This window comes from Capsicum annuum, chromosome 5, assembly GCF_002878395.1.
Source record: "Capsicum annuum cultivar UCD-10X-F1 chromosome 5, UCD10Xv1.1, whole genome shotgun sequence".
In the NCBI taxonomy this organism is placed as follows: Eukaryota; Viridiplantae; Streptophyta; class Magnoliopsida; order Solanales; family Solanaceae; genus Capsicum; species Capsicum annuum.
The window spans coordinates 113,706,762-113,729,661 of NC_061115.1; positions in this window are offsets into that span (position 1 = coordinate 113,706,762).

The following is a 22,900-nucleotide window of genomic DNA, read 5'->3' on the forward strand; positions in this document are numbered from 1 at the left end:
AGTCGGGAACCTGAGTGTTCGAACATATGATATAAAATATCATAGTGTAAAGAAAGAGTACGCATCAGTCAGTGGAATATACTGGTATACTAGATAGGTAAGGCTGAATACAAGGGTTCATATGCATGAACAATAACCGACTTCATAATATAGAGTAACTTAATATGAGAGTGCATGGATAACTAATACTACTACAAATATTGAGTATACACTAATGTGCATACAGATAAATACTGTGACTAATCTTGTCTAAAGCTAAGTCTTGAACTCTGATACTGAGTAACTGATATCTTAAGTTACTAATAACTTATTTACTGATACTGTCTGACTGTATCTAACAGTCCTGATTCTATATAATTGAATTGAGTTCTATTCTGAATACTAAAACTGAGACTGTGAGAGGTAATCATCTAACCAACATGCCCTAAATAAGATAAGATAACTGAGTTGGGGTCCAATCTACGACCCCAGTTGGAAGGCTATCAGTACCGTGCCATGGGTAAACATAAGCTGAAGAGTTACCCTCATCTAGTAGGTACTCTAATTAGAATGGTGAAATCCTCATCTGTAAGGTTAAAATATCTCATCAACCCTCAATCTGGAAGGTTTGATGTCTCAACCTATGCTGGCTACGTAGTTCTGGAATGGAAGGATTACTTCTAAGGATCACACCCTCTGCTGGCAGGTGAGTCCCCATCCTTGGGCTCACTCGGTGATGAATCCTACTCCCAACTGAAAGACACCGAACTAATTGTACTGAACTAATACTGAGTTTACTAAGATTTTTTGAGTTCTATAACAGACTAAGTGCTACTGAGTTCTATAACTGACTAAGTTCTACTGAGTTATGTAACTAACTGAGAGTACTACTGATCGTGACATGACTGATAATATTCTATAACTGACATTGGCTCTAGGTACAGAGCTAAATTGTCAGGTATTAAATACCTCCAGGACTCGATAGCATGAAAAATAAAGCATAATATACTCTTGAAGATCATAATCATTCATAGAGATTTTCTAAAACACTTGTAGGGCATAAACTTATACATATACCAATATGCCATGATTTAATTAATACATTCACATGGACATTCTATCAAACACCTAGAGAGCACAACTTAATGCACATAATCATGGTTAACACATAAGCATGGTAATTATAATGCCCTAACTTGCAAATTCATGGATTATGACATGGGAATTTTACAATTCAATGTACATGCTTTTCAAACATCACGGAATCTACAATTAATCATGAATTGGAACTCATTTAATATCAAGAACACTAATACAATAAAATTTCAAGCATGTAAATCCTGAATAGTAGATTTTGAAGTTTTAAAAGTGGATTCGTGAACTCTATGGGTGAAAGAGACCATAGATGAACACCTAACATACCTTGGAATATTTGTTCTTGAAGATTCTTGGAGAAATTCTTGAGGTTGATCTTGATTTCTTTAAGCTAGGGTTTGTTTTCTTGAGAGAAAGAATAATTTTAATTTGGGGGAAAATTGATTAAGAATGACCTTTAAAATATTTTTAGGGATTAAATCCCGTATCTGGGCATGCAAAAATCATGAGAAAGGACCAATTTATCCCTATATGTCACTTTTAATTTTCAAAAAATTTTCCCGACCTAGACCCTTGGCAAGACGCGGTGTGATAGAAAATGACAACTGAGAACTGAGGGCTTAGCGCGATGCGGAGGAATTGGGGTGCCCCTTTGGTTCTAAAATTTGGACTCATCGCGACGCGGTGGGATCGCGTTGATACACTGAAAAGTGACAAACATATAAATGAGCCTTGGTGCGATGCGCTAATATCGTGGTGCAATACTGAAAAGTGATAATTGTTATTTTCTCATACTCCACGACACGCTACAGGCCTAAATGACAGTGTTTAACGACTGAAACTTAAAATATCCATAACTTCTTACCCAATTATCGGATTCAGGCAAATTTTATATCGTTGGAATGCTAATTCAATTTCCTATGCAATGGAAAGCTCTAAACTGAAAATACTAAGTATTTCAAAAATTTTATATTAGATAACTCATGAACTGAGGGTTAAGTTAAGCTTGAGAAATATGGGGTATTACAACATCATGCTCCCTGCCCTACCTATTGCCACTTGACTATCACAGTGTATACATACTTATTCTAAAGGTTTGGGAAATAAGGAATATCTTCTAAGAAATTTTGTAGCCATTCAACTTCTTCACTAGTTTTATCTAACACGATAAATTAAGATTCCATTATAGAGTGGGCAATACATATCTGTTTGGATGATTTCCATGAGACTGCATACATATCCACTCTTGGATTTTACTTCAATTGATTTGATGATCCAATTTGCATCACTATATTATTCAACTACCATTGAATATTTATTATAATGCAAAACATAGCCTTGAGTATGTTATAGATACCCCAAGACTCTTTTCATTGCCATCCAATGAGTTTGATTGGGATTACTCGTGTATTGACTCAATTTACTAATAGCACATGCTATGTATAGTCACTTACAATTCATGATATACATCAAACTTCCCAACATACTTGCGTAGTTCAACTGCGAGTCACTTCCACTTTCATTCTTTTGAAATGTAAAGCTCACATCTAATGAAATCTTGGCAATATTGAAGTCTAAATTCTTGAACTTGTCATGAAATTTTTCAACGCAATGAGACTATTACAATACCAATCCATATCGAGTTCTATGAATTTTTATTTCTAATATCATTTCTATAACTCCAAGATCTTTAATATCAAACTTGATCTCAAACATTCATTTCGTATCATTTATGTCAGAAATGTCTCTACTTATGATCAAAATATCATCCATATACAAGTAATTAATGACTTTGTGATTTGAAGTATCTTTAATATAAACACTTTTATCATATTTATTCATCTTGAAGTCATTTTCTAACATGGTTTGGTGAAACTTTGGATTCCTCTATTTGGTTGCTTGTTTTAATCCATGAAGTGATGTAATAAGTTTACACAGTTTCTTTTCCTTAATAGGAACCACAAAACCCTTAGGTAGTACTATGTAAATTTTTTACTCCAATTCTCTATTTAAGAATGATGTTTCACATTCATTTGACAAATTTCAAGACCATATACCGCCACTAAGACAACCAACATCTGAATCAATGTTATCCTGGTTATAGGAGAGTATATGTTGAAATAATCAAGGCCTTGTTTTTGTCTAAAGAATTTCCTAACAAATTTTGCCTTGTATTTGTCTATTCTATCATCAACTTTCATTTTTTATTATAAAGATCCATTTGGAACATAAAGGTTTATTTCCTGGAGTAAGATCAACCAACTACTAAGTATGGTTGCTCAAAATTGAATCAATATAACTATTGACTACCTCTTTCCAAAAGAATGAGTCTGAAGATGGCTGTGCTTTATTAAATATTTGAGGCTTATTTTCAAGAAATGATTTTACAAAATATGATCCAAAGGAAGTTGACCTTCTTTGACGTGTACTACACCTTAGATTTTCATCATTAGGTAAAATCTTGTATGGTTCATTTCCAGATCATTTAGACCCTTTATTAGAATACTCATGTCCTGTCTTATACGGATAAATATTTTCAAAGAAATCAATTATCTAATTCAATTATTATATTTTTATTAATATCTAGATGTTCGGATTTATGAACCCAAGATCGATATACTTTACTGCTTTTAGCATATCTAGTGAGCACAAAGTTCACTGTCTTAGGTCTATTTTTACCCTTTTAGGCATAAGAACTTGGACTTTAGCTTGACTCCCCTACACTTTGAAATATTTCAAATTGGGTTTCCTTCCTTTCCATTTTTCATATAGAATTGAATGTACCTTACTATGGGTCACTCTATTGAGTATTCAGTTTGTTGTAAGGATATCTTCCCCCTCAAGTTTTGTGGTAAACCCGAACTTATGAGTAAGACATTTATTATTTTATTTAATATTCAATTTCTTATTTCCATAATCCCATTGGATTAAGGTGAATATGAGGCAGTAGTTTGATAGACAATTCCATTTTCTAAACATATCTCTACAAAAGAAGATTCATACGCACCACCCCCATCGCTTCTTATCAATTTGATATTTTTATTCAATTGATTATCAACTTCTATTTTATATTTCCTAAACACGTCTATTTCTTCATCCTTACTATTTAGCAAATAAACATAATAGTATCTAGTGCAATCATCAATAAAAGTTATAAAATACTTTTTCCCACTACGAGATGATGTTGACCTCCTATCACAAATGTCTGTATGGATTAAGTCTAAGGGATTAGAAGTCCTTTAAATAGACTTATATGGATGCTTTGCATACTTTGATTCCATACATATTTGACACTTTGATTTGTAGTACTCAAAGTTAAGGAAAACTTCAAAATTGATCAGTTTTCACAAGGTTTTGTAATTGACATGTCCTAAACGTTCATGCCACAATTCATTTGACTCAAGTAAGTAAGAAAAAATAGAACTTTTATTGATTTTAACAGTCATTATGTTAATCTCAAAAAGCACTCAGTGAGGTAACCTTTACCTACATATACTTCTTCTTTGCTAATTACAACCTTATCAGAAATAAATACACATTTGAATCCATTTTTGGTTTGAAATGAAATAGAAACCAAGTTCTTTCTTAACTTCAGAACATGAAGAACGTTGTTAAGTGTCACCATCTTTCCTAATGTCATCTTCAAGCAAATTTTTCCTATTTCTTCAACTTTATTGTTGCAGAGTTAGCCATATAAATCTTTTTCTCATCTTGAGCCGGTGCATACGATGGAAATAAATCCTTGATGGCACATATGAGGAGGGTGGAACCATAATTAATGTACTACTCTCTAGGATTACCAACCAAGTTTCACTCTGAAAGTACTATGCAAAGATCATCAACTTCATCCTTGGATTCAAACACGTTGGCTTGATCTTTTTTCTTACCTTTTTTAGGGGCTCGACAATCTATCGACTTATGGACATCCTTGCCATAATTAAAAAAATTTCCTTTGAATTTATTCTTTGGAGGATTTCTTTGTTGTCCAGACGCTTTCTTTCATTTCTTTGCTTTGTTAGATTCATCCTCCACAATATTTACTCCACTAATTGCGAACTTCCTTTTTGACCTCTTCTGGACTGCTTTGTTATTTTCTTCAATTCAAAACCTTACAATGAGATCTTCAACTAACATCTCTTTTCTCTTATGATTCAAGTAGTTTGTGAAGTCTTTCTACAAAGGTGGTAACTTCTCTATTATAGCCGCTACTTGGAAAGCCTTATTCATAATCAACCCTTTTGTCAAGAGATCATGGATGATTACTTGCAATTCTTAAACTTGAGAGATGATAGTCTTACTATCTATCATATTAAAGTCAAGAAATCTTGCAATAATGAACTTTTCCATTCCTGCATCCTTAATCTTATATTTATTTTCCAAAGCATCCCATAATTATTTTAAAGTTTTCATACTGTTGTGCGTATTGTACATGTAAGATTGAAGGCCACTTAGTATATATTTTTTACATAATAAATCCAAGTATTTTCAAGTCTCCATTACAATAAAATTTTCCTTGTCCAGTGTTTCTTCGGGCAATTCGGGAGCGTTTTCAGAGATGAACCTTTGAAGATTTAGAGTAGTCAAGTAAAAGCATATCTTTTCCAAAAACTTTTCTAATTTCTCCGCTGGTGCCATAGCGGCTGAAACATTTAAATGGCTTGACGTAGCAACATTTGTTGCTTCTACACTTGCCATTCCACAATTATCATGACTTTAAACCGACATTTTGCTATCACAACGAGATAACTAATTTAGTATATCAAAACACTAACTATAAAGTTCTAAAACTTTAAACACCAACTTGTTTCTAGTTTAATGATGAAGTTTCTATGTTCTGCTAATCGTCAATTGAACTAAGTTGAACTTGTGATGAAGTTTTTATACCTTAAAATCACTATTGAGTTTAAACAGAGTAGAAAGCTAAAAGCTTTAATCTCCAAAAACACAAAAATATAGAGAGTTCAATGAATCAGTGAAGTTTTTATATTCTTCAAATCGAATTCCCACACTGATTTCTCAGTGAAGTTCTTTTGTTCTTCCTACCAAGGGACTAGAAATTACAAGACTTTTATCTCCACAAAATAAGTCTTAATACAGATTACAAACTTACTTTCTTTATAAATGGTGAAAGTTTTTTTCCATTTACCAAACAATCACAAATATTTTTTTTTCCATAAATTCCTAAAGATTAGTATTTTGGGTACAAAATTTGTATATATACAATATGAACTTCAACACTAAGTTCAAGAACAAATTCAGGAACTGCAATGAAGTTTACCAACTTCAAACACAAGTTCAAATGAAGATCAAATGAACTATAACAATGAAGTTTCTACTATTTTTTGGAAGACAGTAAAACCAACTTATGAAATGAAAATGAAATAGAAAAAGTTTTAGAATCAAGTCCACTGAATTCATGGTGTGTCCTTGAAGAATTTACTCTCCTCAAGTACTCGAGGTTAATAAAATCTTTCCTCCTAGGATAAAATGATCCACTTTCAAAAAATATTGGTACCTCAAATTTTCTAAAAATTTGAACTCACTCAATGATTTGATGATCACACTAGAGTTCTTAGAAGAAGAAGAATATATTTTTTAAACTCATATTAGTGTCTTCGCCTGAGAAAAAATTCAGATATTTATAGCCATCAAGATGTTTCTTTAGAAGTGAAGCAATGGTTCATAAAGGTGTACGTGTTCATAAAGGTGCAACTCATTGTAAAAGGTAAAACTCTTCGAAAAAGTCAAAATCTATTAGAATTTCCAAAGTGAAAAGTTGACTATTAAAATTGAATCCTTTCTCTTGGTATTTATTCGGAAAAGATACCTATTCATTTTTCATTCACACCCTTTACAAACTAAACATAATCACCTTAATATAATGATTGTTAGTTGTATTAGATATTCTATCAATTATTGGAGACAAACATAAAAGAGATATTCTGCATCGCTGCTACTTCAGTCAAAGTTAGAAGCTTGTATTTTTTTTCATACTTTTGAACTTCTTTTTCCAGACTTCTTGTTTTTTGATGACACAACTGAAAATAGTTGTCAAGTACTTTCTACCTCTTTTATATTTGAGGTAATGATTTCCAAAAAGTAAATTAATAGTACCATTATAAAATATCATGTACACACACTTTTATCCTCAATGAATTTGTATTTTGAGATCGACGAATAATAACATTATTATTTATACCATGTTTAATTTCAAAAAATGATTCACTACAAGGCTACTCTATATAATTTTTCATAAATGAAATTTTAGTACACAACCAAATAGACATAAAATTCCCAAGAAAAGAATTAATCCATAATAAATTGGCCTTCAAGTCATACAAGAAAAATAAATTAAACAAGGAAACATAAACAAAATGAAAATAAAATGACACAGTTAATCAACCAATTAGAAAAAGAAAACAACATTAGATGAAAGAGACACTTCCATATTTATCTATGACTAGCATCAGGTTTTTCTTAGCGAAACAATGCAAAATATATCAGAAAGGATACTCAATATTCATATTGTATATCTACTAATGTATAACTATTGAAACTACATGGTGATTGTATTTGATAAAAATGGCTTAACCACAGGGAAACCTAACAAGTAAAACTGTGGTGAAACATTCCTCGAGGGTATAAAGAAATGCTAATGATTGAAGGAGTATCTCCATGACATAGAGAGGACAATCTTGAAAATGATTGGATACAGAGTCGTACTACGGTGAAATGCATAGAAAGACAAGGGGACAAGGGAGTAGAAAAGTATGTGGGCAAACGTGTCTGTATGATTGTTAGAGCTACTCATTGTATTAGCTGGCACCACCAATGGCTTACCCACATGGTTTAATCCAATTGGATCAGTACTTTAGGCCTTGAGTGAAGGTTTCTTATTGGATGAGGTTTTTCCCCTCTATAGACATATATTAAGGGGAAAAAGACATGTACTATCCTTTTTAAAAACAAATGGACCAACTTTGATGTTTTGTATAGAAATAAAACTCGGGCCTTTTTAATTCCTCTTAGTATCCATTCGTATATATGGCCCAAATCCAGTACCCACAGTAGCTAAAAGAAATGGAAAATTCAACTGCTTTAATTCACTTTTCTTTTTTGACTAATCTTTCCAAAATTGGGTTTTTTCTCTTCTTCTCTACTTTCTCAATTGAATAGGGGTTTTTCTACTTTCATATCTACGCGCATGTTGATCTGGTGTGAAATTTGTGCCTACTTTTTCTATGCATTGTAATCATTGTGGATTAAATTTTTTGTGATGAAGTCAAATCGCAAAACTAAGTTTGTTTTGAAATTGATTGGTAGAGGGATCAAATTTGATCCCAAATTCATTGTTAATGATGATGATTTTGCTGAGTTACCAACTCTTGATGTTCAATTGAATGATTTGAAAAATGTTTATCCTCTTAAATTATTATGAAAAGATGCAGAGATACATAGTACTCCATCTAGTCGAGTGACTCGAGCTTAAAGTATTTCACCGTCCGCTGCAAAAAATGTATCTCAAAGTAATATTCCTTATCAAATTACTAGGTCTCAAAGTAAAGAATCTGTTGGTCCATCAAGGCCACAACAAAAAAATCATCTAAAGGAAAGGAAAATATAGGCGTGAATTATGAAGGAGGTCCTGTTGTTGCTCCTAAAAAATAAAAAAAGGTATTGATCAAAGGATGGTGGAGATGACGTTCAATCATTGAAGAATTAAAAAAATGATTTCTGTTCATTTGAAAAGAAAAAAATCCAAATTATCTGATTTTGAGGTACATTATATATGCCTTGTATCTGTATGTTTAGTATTGTATATATGATGAATTATTGTATGACAACTATTTTTGTATTATATATAATTTTTATAGAGTGTGGATATGTGTGTTATTATTGTATAATACATGTATCCGTATTGTATATGAAATGTATAGGGTTGACATGTATGTGTTATTTACAATATAGTAATTGTATAGAACTTGCACATACACCTATTCATTTCAGGTTTGGGATTTGTTTGTTTGTCCAACTAATCATTACAAGTATCAGCTTAGTGTGCACAGAAACTGTGCAATTGTGACTGCCTCGCAAGCTAAGTTGGTTAAGAAGTTCTTTGTTTAAGAATAGCTGCTTTGGGTACTTCTTATCTTTATCAAGCGTTTTCATTCAAAATCAACTTATTCATGGAATGTTTCATGGGGAACTAATTTGTGAGAGAGATGATGAAATATGAATTAAAGTGAATGACACTAAATTCTATTTTATATTACAATAGTTTGATATAATTCGTGGCTTAAACTGCTATCATGACCCAAACTAGGGCCTGACCGCGACGGGTATCTCAAGTCCACCGAGGATCGAGGACCAACCCCTTAGCCTATTCCAACCTCACCAATATATATATATATATATATATATATATATATATATATATATCACAAGAGATGCTAGGTGAATCCAAAAGTCTAAATGACATCGATATCCAGAACCAATATAAAATGACAACTATAGTACCCAAGTCCATAGTAGTCCAACAAAGCCTCTAACAAAACTGAGTACCAATAAAGGGTCGAGACATGCCCCCAACCATGTCCAAAACCAAAATGAAACAAAGTCTCATACAAGAGAAACCAAACATGAAATGAAAACTTTCGAAGGATGGAAGCTCACCTCTATAAGTCAACACCCGAACAATCCACGAAGACCTGATCACTGCATGAAAAAGGTAGACTTACCTTCGAACCTTGCATCGCGTGGGGATACAATGTTTGAAGATGATTCCCGGTTGGAGCGCTAGCATGTAACTCAAGGATAAGGGAGCAAAGTATTGCCAAAACCCATAATATGAATACCAATATAACCAATGCACAATATCATATGCAAAACACACACACATACATACATACATACATATATATATATCATATGCCAAGAAAAGGGAACAAGGCTTAACATGAATTTTTAAAACATTAACTTGGGCTGTGTAGCTTGACCATCCTAAAATCACCCACGGGCTATATGGGTTCAGCTCCTCCAGCTGAAAGGGCCCATTGCATGTTAGCCACACGATCAAAGAAAAAAAATAAACCTGAGATGACTACTACATCCCTAAAATATAAAGTATGACACCATGCATACGGTCACCAAGACTATCCTTACATCGGCAAACATGAGTTTTCCGTGTCGGTCCCGCCGAGACCTCCACCTTCCATGACTTTGCTACACAGCCCCCTTAAGCCCATAGTAAAATAATTTACACATTCTAAACCATTTACCGAGGAGTCTTTTAATATGGCATTAACCGTTGGTATCGTTATACAAAAAATTAGAGCTTGCAAGTATATTACCTTATGACACATAAACCATTAAACCAAATTAGACTCCACCATTTCTAATTAAATCAAAACCATTTATAATCAAACCATGTACACCGAGGCCTTTCCAAAACCATATAACACCAACCAAAACCAATTCATGTTACTTTAACCATTTATGCTATACAAATATTTAAGAATAGGCAAACTATATGACAAAATTATATTCAACGGCAATTTCACAAACTGTTTGAGGACATAAAATTTCCAAGACCAAAACCAAGTAATTGGGGAATCCATGGTACCCAAAAATTCAATTTACCATTCCCATGCACCCCACTATGTTCATAAACATTAATAGAGCATGATTGTTTCATAATAAACCATGGAAAATCATGTTAAAGACTAATTATGTCCCATTCTCTCAACTATCCTAAAACCAATATCAAAACCATGCATAATAAAAATGAAATCATGCAATAAGGAAAACATAAGTATAGGGAAAGAAATACATGCCTTAAACACAAGAGAATTGGAAAGATATTCGAAGCTTGGAACCCAAAAGTTAAACGTACGGTGGAATCCAAGGCCTTCTTAGGACTTTTTTCTTAAGAATGAATTAGGGGATATATTTCCTCTAAATATTGAAGTAAAGGGGTTTTATAATGCTTAAGGGTCGTGCCTAAGTGTAAAAACCCTTTTTGCCCCTCGTCCCTTTTAATAACCAACAAACCAGCCACTGTGAATCAAGGGTTTGTGGCACGAACCTTATCGCGGAGGCCCAGCCTCCATGTCACGGACCCTATCACAGAGCACAACCTCTATGATAGCCTCCGTGGCCCATCGCCATCACAGAGGACTGTTGTCGTCAGGGCCCGAAATCACCCCAAATGTTCAAAAATTCTAAAACTCATCCGAGCTACCTGTTTAACATCCCCGAACATAATTTGCGTCAATAATCCATATCTCAAGTATAGGAAGGGAAAAAATAAAATGCTCAAAATTTTAGGGTCTTACAACTGCTTTAGAAATTACAATAATGAGTTTGATCTTAGTCAATCAAGTAACCTGATAGATTTATACATTGAAGGGAAGTCCAAAGTCATAAAGCTTGATTTCGAAGAGTGTTTTATGGAAAAAATAATGATGTGATGAAGATGCATTAAAGATTGTTGTTTTGTTCTTCATTCATACCTTTCTTTTTTTCTATCACGTATGGTGATGTTATGAAAAAAAATCTTTTCTTATTGGTTAAATCTAGAAATGAGGGAACATTTCTTTGGGAAAAATTATGTTTTCGTCTGATGTTGGAGTCAATAAAGTCTAAGGTTTTTCACAGAAAAAATATTTATCACTGTGGTGGTTTCCCCTTAGCATTTCAGTGTTGGTTTTGTGAGTGTTGTCCATATGTTGATGGTCATCTTCATGATCGAGTTAGCGATAGTGCGACACATATACTTAATTGGTATATAAAGCATAGACCAACCTATAAGGATATTAAGTCTGCATTTTTGATATAAGACTAGAGCAGGTACATGGTTGTTTTAAAACTTAATGTATAATTGTTTCTAAAATACTTAAGTACTTTTTAATGTAAGTATGTTTTTTGAGTGTTGTTTTGTATGTGTAGGTAATGTTGAGTAACATTACACCATCTATTTTTCAAATATCGATACTTCAATTACCTTATTTCGAACCTATGGCTGGGGTCATGTGACATGACCCTCCTTGGGGCATTGTCATAATAGGCGTCCCAAGTTCGACTAAGACCGAAAACCACCCTCGTTACGCCACCCAACCTTCATCCGCCTGCCCTGAGTTAGCTGAATTCCGAGCAAGAAACAAACTAGTGTAACATCTTACACAAAGACCCTGAGAATAGATCACAACTGTGACCAACCCAAATTAGTCCAACATCCCACACTAAATGTTCAACCATACCAAACCACACCAAAAAAGGCCATAAACAAGGCCAGAACCAAAAAGAATACAAAAACATGATATGATTAAAGCCAAAAAGTAATATGATGGAACAATCAACAATATCTTCCAATAATGTCAGCTCACTGGCTTATTCTAATCCCAAGAACCGACACCAATACCGATTCTGCCCATACTAACCCCCAGAAGTACCACAAAGCCTCTATGTAATAAAGTAAACAAACCCGATTGGGACATGCCCCACAACATGGCCAAAACCAATATAAAAAATAAAAGAAAAGTGTCCAAAGAAATCCATAACATGAAATGATGCCTTCTAAAAGAATGAAAGTTCACCACTTCAGTCTAAATGCTAAAACCAAATCTACATGATGAACATGAGGAGTAGAATGGCCGGTTCTTGCATAGCATGGGCATAAATCCACCAGTAGACGGGGTTAGAGAATGACCATTGCATGAATCTCAAGATAAGGATAAAATAATGCCAGTTATAAAACCAAGTAAAACCATCCATAATACATACAACCATTCATTTATAAGTGCCGATAAAGGGAACTGGGTTTAAAATAAATTGAAAACCTTTACCTGGGCTATGTATCTTGGCCTTCCTACACTACCCACGGGCGATATGGGTTCAGCTCCCCATACTGAAAGGGCCCCAGTGCGTGTAGCCGTACGATCATGGAATTATCCCATGGGATGAATAGTATATCCCTCAATACCATGACATCATACAGAGGGTCCACTAAGACCGATACTCGTATTGGCAAACATGAGTTTCCAGTTTTGGTCCCCTCGGGACCGCCACCTTCCATGGCTTTGCTACACACCCCGCTATTAATGCCAATTAAAACCGTTTCCAAATAACCAACCAAATCCATTCATAATTTTATTAACCAAGGCTACTATTAGTGGTATCATCATACTACCCCTTACTTGCAAGTAATATCCATAGCCAAACCATTTAGGTTAAGGGGAATTTTAAGTGCCCTTCCATATACCAGATTAAACCACTTGGGAGATTTCCATGTTCTCCACAAGCATAACCATTTAGCCTTTAGCCTTTTCAAACAATTTAAACCATGCCAAGTTCCTTTACAAAGTTTGAAACAAGCAAGTGTTCCATTAAAAGAAGTTAATGTAATGAACATATCTTTATAAGCATTTTATCAAACACCTTGGGGGCATAATATAACCAATACCAATTCCAAAGACCATTAAACCATTACAATGCAATCCAATTTTCCAAAACCACCATTAATGCATATAGAAGCATAGATAAAACCATAATTAAAACCATAGGGAACCATAACCAAGCAATTAATATCAAAACCCTAAATAATAGTTGAAATCCATAATCATGAAATAGTAAAATCGTGAAATCAACCATATAAACCAGGCCTTGAGTTGAAATTATAATGAGGGAAGAGAATCATGCCTTACACCAAAGAATTGATGGAAAAAAAATCACCAAAGCAAGTCCCAAAGCAATCCTAAAGATAAAACCCTAGCCTTCTTGACCTAAAAGCTCTTAAGAGAATTATGGAGTGTTTGGGAATAGTTTCTAAGTGTTAATGATTAGAATAATAGGGTAAATAGCTTCCTAAGAGTATTAGAAGTCATGGGTCCTAATTAGGGTAAGTAGGAAAATATCCAAAATACCTCTACTTAAGTCCCTTAAAATTTCCATCACAGGGATACGACTGACCCATACGAGTCATACCCTCCCAATATGATTGGTATCCACCACTAGTATCTAATTCTCAACCTTGGATCGACACTATCCAGTATACAACTCATCTAACCAAGCTGTAACTATAATATATGATCCATACCCATAACCCATATCCCTAGAATAATGAAATACTAGGAGGATCAAACACTGCACAACATACGAGTCCCTTATGTGACTCGTACCAAGCCCTTACAACTCATTCCCCTAAGTTGTACCCATTCCAATAACCAAAACTATCTCACTAACTAACAATGGTCAGTATACGACAAAGCCATACCACTGGTACCCTAATAGACGGCTCGTACCCATGAGTCATATTGGGTTCCAAGAATGGAATTCCAGGATTTTTTTTAAGGATCAAAACGCAGGATGTTTCAGTCTCCCCCACTAGGAAACAGTCATCCCCGAATGACGGAAGAGGCAGAGGTAGCCAAACACAAAGTCATTTTCATTATCACACATAGTTTTAGCAAATTTTGAAAACAAAGAGGCAAAGCTGTTAATCTTTCCTTTAACAAACTCAGAAAATAAAATGTGTTGAAGATACATACCTTCCGCATGAATACCAGGAGCAGAAAACAAATGCAGATACTTAGACTTCATGTCCTCTTTTGCATCCCAAGTAGCTTTTTCTATCTTATAGTTCCGCCATAGAACCTTAACCTAACCCAGATCCTTGGTCCGCAACCAATGAACTTGCCTATCTAATTTCTCAAATGGGACCTCTTCATAGGACAGAGAATCCAAAATACCCATTCCTTTAAAATGATTAACCGAAAAAGGATCACCAATACTCTTCTTCAACATGGAAAAATGAAAGACCAGATGAACAAAGTTAATATAGATGGCAACTCCAACTCATAAGAAACATTGCCAACCCTTTACAAAATCACATAAAGACAAATAAATCGAGGACTAAGTTTCACCTTCTTGTGAAACTGCACAAATCCCTCCATGAGAGACACTTGGAGTAACACCCTATCCCTAACCTCAAACTTCAAGTCTCTATGCCTAACATCCGTATAGGACTTTTGGTAACTTTGGGCAGCTTTAAGCCTATCCCATATTACCTTCACCTTCTCCATCGCTTGATAAACCAAATTCGGGTCAAACATATCCGCCTCCCTAAGCTCAAACTAATCAATAGGATATCTATACCCCATACCATAAAATGCCTCAAAAGGAGCCATACTAATACGAGAATGGTAGCTATTATTGTAAGAAAACTCCACCAAAGGTAGATGCTTAACCCAATTACTACCATAATCAATCACACAGGCCCGAAGCATATCGTCTAAAGTCTAAATAGTTCTCTCTGCTTGCCCATCCAACTACGTATAAAAAGTAGTACTCAGACTAACCTTAGTCCCCCACCCTTTCTGGAACGACCACCAGAAATGAGATATAAACTGTGTACCACAATTAGAAATAATCAAGACAAGTACCCAATACTGCTTCACAATCTCTTAAACATATAGCTTCGCATAATCCTCCATCGAAAAGGTAGTCCGTACTAGCAAGAAGTACGCAGACTTAGTCATCCTATCCACGATGACCCAAATTGAATCATATTGATTCTGAGACCAAGGAAGACCGGTAATGACATCCATATTGATCATCTCCCACTTCCATTTGGGAACTCTCCTTCATGATACAACCCATCAGGCCTCATGTTCTCAACCTTAACCTATTAACACACCATATATTTTGCAATGAAATCAACCACATCCCTTTTTATACCATTCCACCAATAAATCTCCTTGAGATCATGAGGCATCTTTGTCGAGTGGGGATGAAAAACATAGCGCGACTTATGCAGCTCAACCAAAACCCTTTGTCATAACTCATCAACATCAGGAACACACAGCCTCCCTTGGTATCATAAAGTATCATCACCACTAATTTCAAACACCATCACTCTTTGCCCACCAACGTCACTCTTGATTTTTATCAAGATAAGATCCAGCTCTTGCTTCTCCTTAATCTTCACACCAAGAGACGACTGAACCACTTCTTGCACCATCACACTACTATTCTTAGAGTCCAAGAGACGAACCTCAAGATTTGCCAAGCGGTGAATATACTTCACCAATTGCTACTTTCTTACCTCCATATGAGTCAGACTACCCATGGATAACCTACTAAGAGCATCAGCAACCACATTAACCTTACCTGGGTGGTAGTAAAGACTCATACCATAATCTTTGAGAATCTTAAGCCATCTCCTTTGCTAAAGATTTAGCTCTTTCTGAGTGAACACGTACTGAAGACTTGTGATCAGAAAACATATCCACGCAAACACCATACAGATAATGCTGCTATATTTTTTTAACACAAACATAACTACCAATAACTCCAAATCATGAGTAGGATAATTTCTCTCATGTATCTTTAACTACATCGAAGCATAGACAATTACCTTCCTATGCTGCATTAACACGCAACCAAGCCCTACCTGAGATGCATCACAATAAATCACAAACCTATCATTGCCTTTTGGCAAAGTTAGGATTGGAGTCGAAGTCAAATTATCCTTTAACTTTTAAAAACTCCCTTCACAAGCATTTGACTAAGAAAACTTAACCTTCTTTTGAGACAACTTAGTCAAAGAAGAAACTATCGAAGAAAAGCTTTCAACAAACTGCCTATAATACCCGGCTAAACCCAAAAAGCTCCAAATATCGAATGGAGTCATGGGCGTCGACCACCCCTTCACCGCAACAACCTTTTACAAATCCATCATGATCCCTTCATTAGAAATTATATGACCTAAAAAAGTCACAACATTCAACCAAAACTTACACTTAGAAAACTTGGCATACAACTGTTGTTCCTTTAATGTCTGCAACACCATACGGAGTTGATTAACATAATCCACCTCACTCTTTGAATGAACCAAGATGTCATCAATAAGCACAATGATGAAGAGATCCAAATACTGCTTAAATACTCTATTCGTCAAGTCCATAAATACTGCTGGAGCACTAGTCAACCTAAATGACATCACTAAGAACTCAAAATGCTCATACTGAGTATGAAAAGTTATCTTAGTGTTATACTGTAATGCCCCGAGAGTACACCCTGGATGCCACATGCTTCTTACAGCCCCGAAGGACTACAAGCTAACCCATGATGGTACCCACTATGAGTACTGAATAAAATAACAAAAACATATACAAAATTTAACTAGAAAATGCCATAACGTTTTAGAAACTAAAAATAAATATTGAATCATAGTTTAAAAGATTTGAAAAGTACTGTAAATACTGATAAAAATAACCGATAATAATGATTAAAAATTGACTGTCTGTCTGTACTATTCTAAAAGCCTTTAAATTAACTAAATATGGAGTTGATGGGACCAACCCCCAACTAACTCTGACTGACTAAATAACTGAATTGCTAATATAACTGAACATAAGATAACTTATGCTCGAAGGATGAGGACTCAACACTATTGCTGCTACTGGTGGACTGAAAGTCTAGGTACGATTAGGAGCCTGAGAGTCTGAACCTATAATATGAGACTTCATAGCTCAAAAATCAAGTATGCAGTCAGTAATTTTAATGTACTGGTGTGCTAAAAGAAGTTAGGCCGATATGCATGGGTTCATGAACATGAATAACACATGACTAAATAAATAGCATGAGGTGACTAATACAAAAGTATATGTGAAAGTTGTAAAATCTGAGGATGCATGACCCAACATATAATATGAGACTGAAATAATCTGTAAACTGAAGTACTGAAATACTGATAATTAATAAAGGAAAACTATATGCTATAGTCATGCAAATCTGAAACTATGCTGTGTACTAGATACTGAACTGAGACTGTGGGAGCTAACTATAACCGACATGCCCAAATATACTAACAGGGTCCAACTTGTAACCCAAATTGAAAAGGCGTTAGTACCGTATCACGGGTACTAACAATGTTTGGGTGGATCCACTAACTAATGCCCTAAAAGACCAGGGTGTCAAACCTAAACTGATGAGTGACCCCTGAGAGGTAGTCAACCCTAAACTGATGGGTGACTCCTTATATCCTATACTAACTATGTAGTTCTAGAATACAGGAACTAATATTAACGACTCTGCCTAACTGATGTGGAAGCCGTCATCCCTGTATTTGCTAGGTGCTAAATCCTATTTCCAATTGAAAGACACTAAATATTGGACTAACAAAGTTTAGCTGTTTATAGTGATTGACTGAACTAAAAATTCTCATAACTATCCTGAACCATTCTGTAAATACTGAAGACTAGATAAGCAGCTAGATTTTAGGTATTAAAAACCCCCAAGACTAGATAGTAATAACAACAAGACCGTACCAAATCTTAAGGACATGATAAGGAACCATTATTCAAAGCTTATTCCTTTGGGTTTTTTTTATCAAAAACTTGCAATTCATGGTTTAAACATGGGAATAGTTTTAAGCATGTAGTAATATCATGATTTCGATACTAAATCACAATTTAATGTACAAACCAATGAGTAAGCATCATTAAAATGCGTAGGTTTTAACTTCAATGACAAATCATGTATAAACATAATATAAAATCAAAATTCATGGGAATTCATGGTTAAAATTCATGATAACATGTAAAAATCAATCTTTTAAACTTGAAATTAGTTTATCGGGATCCATGGGTGAAAGGAACCCATGAATAAATATCTAACATACCTTAATTGAAGAATTCTTGAAGGTTCTTGATGGTTTTCTTGAACTTGAGCTTGAATCCTTGAAGGGGCTAGGGTTTGTTCTTGAGAGAGATTAACTTTTAGTTGAGATAAATTATGCTTAATGGGGCATACAATGGTCCTTTGGGGTTTTAATTTCGTGTTTTGGATGGATTTGTGTGAGGGAAAATGACAAGACTACCCTTGGAATTTAAAATTCATAATTGGAACCCGGATTAGACCTTCACCGCTATGCACCAAGGCTGTCATTGTTATTTTCACTGCGATGCGGTGCAATCGCAGTGACTTGATAGAATTTGACAATTGGCTAGTTGATCTTCACCACAATGCAGTGATCCCTCCAACACTATACTCACCGTGATGCGGTTCAATCGCGGTGAGCTTCTATTTTGGAAATCCGAACGGGGTCCAAACCTCATCCAAAAAATCTAAAACTTACCCTAGACATGCTACTTACACCCTTGAATATGAATTAAATCAAAAACTTATGTCTCAGGGTTAGGAAGGTCATTTTAAAAATATTCAAAGTTGAGAGCCCAAAAATAAGACTAAGTCCCAACACTTAGCCAAATTTTTAGGTTCTAAACCTCTTGTACATGTACTATAAGCTGGACTGAATTTAGGAAAGTATGAGGTATTATAATATCTCCCCCTTGGGAACATTAGTTCTTGAATGAGACTGATCAAGATGAGAATATTGAAGGACAGAGATTACATACTGAACATGCTTAACTAAAACATGATTACATGACTGAACTAATTCAAGAATGCATGTAAATGACCTGAGACTGATTACATGGTTGGAAATGAGAATGGAATAGAGATAATCAAAGAAAAATTGTTATCTTAAGCTGATCCTGAATTCGTAGAGAAATGATGAGGGTACTCGATTTGCATATTTGCTTCTGCTTCCCAAGTGGCTCTCTCAATGGACTAGTTCCACCAAAGAACTTTAAATGGGGAAACTTCTTTGTTCCTTAGTCTATGAGTTTGATGATCGAGGACTTCTATTGGAAACTCCTCATTAGAGAGATCGTCCTGAGCATCTATGACTTATAAGGGAACTACAACAGCTGGGTTCCCAATACACTTTTTCTATAAAAAAACATGAAACATGGGGTGTATAGAAGCAAAATCTGTAGGAAAATCAAGCTCATAATCTATCTTTCCAAAGCGGCTCAAGATCCTGTAAGGGCCAACATTTTGGGGACTGAGCTTCCCCTTTTTACTGAACGTCTTCACTCCCTTCATGGGAGAGATTTTCAAAAATACAAAATAACCAATCACAAATTCGAGATCTTTTCTTCTCATATCTGCATAAGATTTTTGTCGGCTTTGGGCTATCTTAAGCCTCTCTCTTATCAATTGATTTTTATCCAATGCATTATATTCTAACTCAGACCCTATCAAAGTAGTTTACCTACCTCAAACCAACCAATTGGAGATCTACATCTCCTCCCATATAGAGCCTCAAATAGAGCCATCTGGATACTGGAATGTTAGCTGTTATTGTAGATAAACTCAATTAATGGCAAATGATCATCCCAACTACCCCTAAAATTGATAACATATGCTGTCAATATATTCTCTAGGGTCTGAATAGTCCTCTCTACCTGACCATCTGTCTGAGGGTGAAAGGTTGTGCTGAGGTAAACTTGGGTATCAAGACCCTTCTAAAAAGCCTTCCAAAAATAAGAGGTTAACTGAGTACCTCTATTAGAGATGATGGATAATGAAACTCTGCAAAACCTAACTAACTCTCTAATATAGAGCTTGGCATAATCCTCGACTGAATATGAAGTATAGACTGGCAATAAATGGGCTGATTTAGTCCTCCTATCCACAATGACCCAAATCAAATTATGCTGATGATGAGTATGAGGTAAACCTATCACAAAGTCCATGTTCACATCTTCTCACTTCCAAGTGGGAATACTGAACTCCTGCATAGTGCCACTAGGCTTTTGGTGCCCATTCTTAACCTGCTGACAAATAGAGCACTTAGCTATAAACTCTATAATATCCCTTTTCTTATCGCTTCACCAATTGATTTATCGCAAATCGTGGTACATCTTAGTAGCTCTTGGGTAAATGGATTAATGCACACCATGTGCTTTTGCAAAAATTCTCTATCTCAAGTCATCAACACATGACACACACAGTCTCCCCTGACAATACAACACTTTATCTTCCCCTTGGGAGAACGCTTCTACTTTTTGATCTCTGACTGACTCTTTTAACATAAGCAGACTGGGATCCCTATCTTGCTTTTCAATTACTTTGGCCACCAAAGAAGATTCTGAACTATTCTAAACCCAAATACTACCCTCAGTTGAATCAACCAATCGAACACCTAATCTAGCAAGATGATAAACCTCCTGAAACAACCTCTTCTTATCATTCTCAACATGAGCCATACTACCCATAGACAATCTACTAAGGGCATCTGCCAGCACAATGGCCTTGCCCGAATGATATAAAACACTTTTATCATAGTCCTTCAACAACTCTAACCACCATATCTGATGGAGATTTAAATCTTTCTGTGAGAATACATACTGTAAAATTTTGTGATTCGTAAACACGTCAATATGCACCCTATACAGATAATACCTCCAAAATTTCAAGGTAAAAACAACAGCTGCTAACTTAAGATCATGGGTAGAATAATTATTTTCATGGGACTTAAGCTATCTAGAGGAGTAGGCTATGACCTTACCTCTCTGCATAAACATATAACCCAAACCTACTCTGGAAGCATCACAGTAGAAGACAAACCCATATGAACCATTGGACAATGTCAAAACTAGGGCTGAGGTGATTCAAGTATTTAACTCCTAAAAAATCTTCTTATAGGAATCTGACAATTAAAATTTGACTTTCTTCTAGGTAAATCTGGACATAAGGGATGCAACAGATGAAAATCCTTCAACAAAATATTTGTAATAGCCATCCAAACCCAAGAAATTCCTGATATCTAATAGAGAAATAGGTCTGGGCTAGTTTCTCACAACTTTAATCTTTTGAGGGTTAACTCTAATGCCATCACCAGAAATAATATGGCCAAGAAAAGTTACTAATATTAGCCAAAATTCCCACTTACTGAATTTGGTAAACATTTGATGGGCTCTAAGAGTCTGTAGTACTACTTTGAGGTGGTCTGCATGATCATCTTCATTATGGGAATAGACAAGAATATCATCAATGAAGACTATGACAAACATATCTAAGTACTACTTGAACACTCTGTTCATCAAGTCCATGAAAGCTGCTGGAGTATTGGTAAGACGAAAAGACATGAAAAGGAATTCAAAGTAACCATACCGAGTTTTAAAAGCTATTTTTGGAATGTCACATTCTCTGACTCTGAGCTGATGATAGCCGAATCTGAGGTCTATCTTAGAGAAGTAACTGGCACTCTGAATTTGGTTGAACAAGTCATTAATTTTAGGGAGTGAACATTTATTCTTGATGGTGACTTTTTTCAATTGATGGTAATCGATGCATATTCTAAGGGAATCATCTTTCTTACATACGAAAAGGACTAGAACGTCCTATGGGGAAACACTGGGTCTAATGAATCACTTATCTAAGAGGTCTTTCAGCACTTCTTTCAATTTTTTAAGTTTGGCTAAAGACATTCGGTATGGTGGAATAGAGATAGGCTGGGTACCTGGAAGAAGGTCTATTTCGAAGTTAATTTCCCTTTAAGGAGGAACTCCGGGAAGGTCTTTAGGGAACACATCAAGAAATTCCCTTATTACAGACACAGACTCAAGATTAAGAGTTTTAGAACTAGAATCTTTGACTCTCAAAAGATGGTGGACACACCCCTTAAATATCATTTTCCTTGCTCTAAGGTGCGTAACAAGCTGATCCCTAAGAGTTGTGTTACTACCCCTTCATTCAAGGACTGTTTCATTTAGAAACTAAAAGTGAACGATTCTATTTCTACAATTAAATGAAGCATAGCATAAATAAAGCCAATCCATGTCGAGAATGATGTCAAAATCTGTCATCTCTAGTTCTACAAGGTCTACTGATGTAATTTTCTAAGATATTGTAACTGGGTAATTTCTTTATACTCGCCGAGCTATGATAGACTTACCCACTGAGGTAGATGCTGAGA